This window comes from Coenobita brevimanus, chromosome 66, assembly GCF_032717465.1.
Source record: "Coenobita brevimanus isolate Jiangsu-jjx chromosome 66, ASM3271746v2, whole genome shotgun sequence".
Taxonomy (NCBI): Eukaryota; Metazoa; Arthropoda; class Malacostraca; order Decapoda; family Coenobitidae; genus Coenobita; species Coenobita brevimanus.
Genome location: NC_137019.1, coordinates 10,889,081 through 10,891,683, shown reverse-complemented (window position 1 = coordinate 10,891,683; position 2,603 = coordinate 10,889,081). Strand labels below are relative to the sequence as shown.

Here is a 2,603-nt window from a genome sequence, read left to right as displayed (position 1 = left end):
GTTGGTACCGTGGTTCTTGCCCATAACAGCCTCAGCTCTATTAATATCAAGGCTGCAAAGGGCGTCTTGTGGCATCATCCTGAGCCGCAAAACAACAGATAAGGGAGAGGGATGGGGTCGTTGCGGTAGTAGTGGAGATTCTTGATAGACACACACACACACACACACACACACACACACACACACACACACACACACACACAGGCCACCATGAAGGGCAAAGAGTGTGACTGCTTATAGGGAGGTGAGGACGGAAATATAGAGGAAATCCCTTCAAGTCACATATTATCACTACCTACCATCTCACAAACATCTTACGCCACCACACTGACTCTGTTCTCCGGCCAATAGTTACCTCTTCAGTAAGGTGATTTCTCTCTCTCTCTCTCTCTCTCTCTCTCTCTCTCTCTCTCTCTCTCTCTCTCTCTCTCTCTCTCTTTGTAGTGTTGATGTGAATGTGATTGAAAGCGTTAAGAGAAATCCTCTGAGATGATTTGGCCATGTGGAGAGGATGAAGAATGAGAGACTGACTAGAAGAGTGTCTGTGAGTGGGGTCCAGGGGGAAAAGGAGGAGGGAGAAACCAAGGATGAGATGAAGGGATGAAAAGGAGAGATATATGAGGGAGGGATGTGTGGACTGGAGGGAAAGCACCCAAATGGCAGGGACAGAGTGACATGGAGACGATTTGTTTGTGGCTACCCCTTATGGGATTAAGGCGTCTGTCAAAAGATAAATAGAAAGACAGATAGCTAGGCATATAGACAGACACAATTATAGAACCTCGTTGTGAAAAGGTTAATGAAGGCTATATTTACTCTTTCCCATATTAAATAAAATTGTCTAGACGTCCTCGCAGTGAAGAGGTTTTACGACTTTCCTTAAATTCGGACAGATATCTTCAGTTTGCAATTTCTCACCTATAAACTGCGTAAACTGACTGGTGGCAACAATAATGAAGAACAAAATGAGGTGGTCGTAGTGAAAGAGATTAAGCAGCAAAACAGAGAGGAGTCAGAGAGAGAGAGAGAGGAATAGTGTTCTTCACCATAAGGAACTGCAGACCAACCACCAACAAACCTTTTCAGTCTCCCCGGCAAAATATTTAGACAGGAACCTACCCAATTTCTATGATTTCGCTTAAGTAACTCAATGCCACGTTTAGTACACCGCTTCCCGTCCGATCAGCGAAGTTAAGCAACGTTGGGTCTGGTTAGTACTTGGATGGGTGACCGCCTGGGAACACCAGATGCTGTTGGCATCCCTACGTGTCAAGTGGGGTTGGTGGAGGATTAGTGCCCCTCCCTGTAAAACAATTAACTCTAAGCCCTTGACCACCCCGTTTGGGATACATGGTGTCTGGCAATGGATGGATGGATGGAACTCAATTTCTGTTTTTTTCCCCTTAATCTCCTGGCAAAGTATTAAGAAAAGAACCTACCCAATTTCCGTGACTTTCTTTAGGTCACCCAATTTCTGCTTTCTTGTCTTTATTTCCCGGCAAAGTATTCAGAAAAGAACTTAACTAATCTCTGTGATTTTAAGTAACATAAATTCCTCTTTTATTCTCTTAATCTCCTACGTAAGTATTCATAAAGGCGCTCAACCAATTTATGCCATTTTATGTTGGCTTCCTTGGAAATATTCATAAAAAATCTTGACCAATGTTTGAAATTTTTGTTTTGGTCGCTTGGGGAAAAATTTATAAAGTATCTCAACCTCTTCAGTACTAGACACAGTAGTTGGATATACTCATCATTAACACCTCTAATTCCTGCGGTGATCCATTCAAAATAAATAAATAAATAAATATAATCGAATAAAGAGTATAATAGTAATGAAATCCTCAGGCTGATGGGGGTGACTAATTACAGCAATAAAGAGGTCTACACAGCAGGTTTGTTATTGACAGACTTTATTTAGTTATGACTGCACTATATTTCACCTCAGTATTTAGTATGATCGAGAAATGTGACTTAGTTATATGGGTAAATATAAAAGGCAAACGTAAGCCATTTTTTTACACAAGTTAATCTCAAGAAAGTTTTTCTATACAAAGAAAAAAGGCCGCTGTTTCTTAGATATACTGGTAATTACAAAAAGCGTAAATATGCAGTTTTCTACACAATATAAGCTCAGGCTCTTCATGAATACGACCTCTGTTTCTTAAATGCATGGGGTAAATTTTAAGATACAAACAAGCCTTACACTCATACTAAAATTAAGAAAGATTATAAGTTCTGTGTCTAGAGCGGTGTATGTAATGACGAAAGTATGAAAAGGTAATCTTAAATACAACTACACCTGAAGAAAGTTTGTGAATAGGCGCCGTGATATCCCCTGACGGACGCTGACGTAAATTAGGCACATGGGCACGTCAGGAGCAAAGGAACATGTGTGTTACTTAAGGCGAAGGGGTGGAGAGCCTACAACACCCCCCATCCCTTCCCTCCCTCTCTTCCCCTCCCCCGAGTTCCCTAATCTCTCTCTCTCTCTCTCTCTCTCTCTCTCTCTCTCTCTCTCTCTCTCTCTTCGTTTCTTCACCTGTCTCTTTTTCCTTTCCCTGCTCATTTTGTATAACTTCTTTCATCCTCCCCTTCCCCTG

General features: G+C 41.6%; 1 pseudogene; it reads left to right on the top strand.

The window, feature by feature from the left end:
• Positions 1–1,146: 1,146 nt before the first annotated feature.
• LOC145405436 (5S ribosomal RNA) lies at positions 1,147–1,259 on the top strand (annotated as a pseudogene).
• Positions 1,260–2,603: the final 1,344 nt, after the last annotated feature.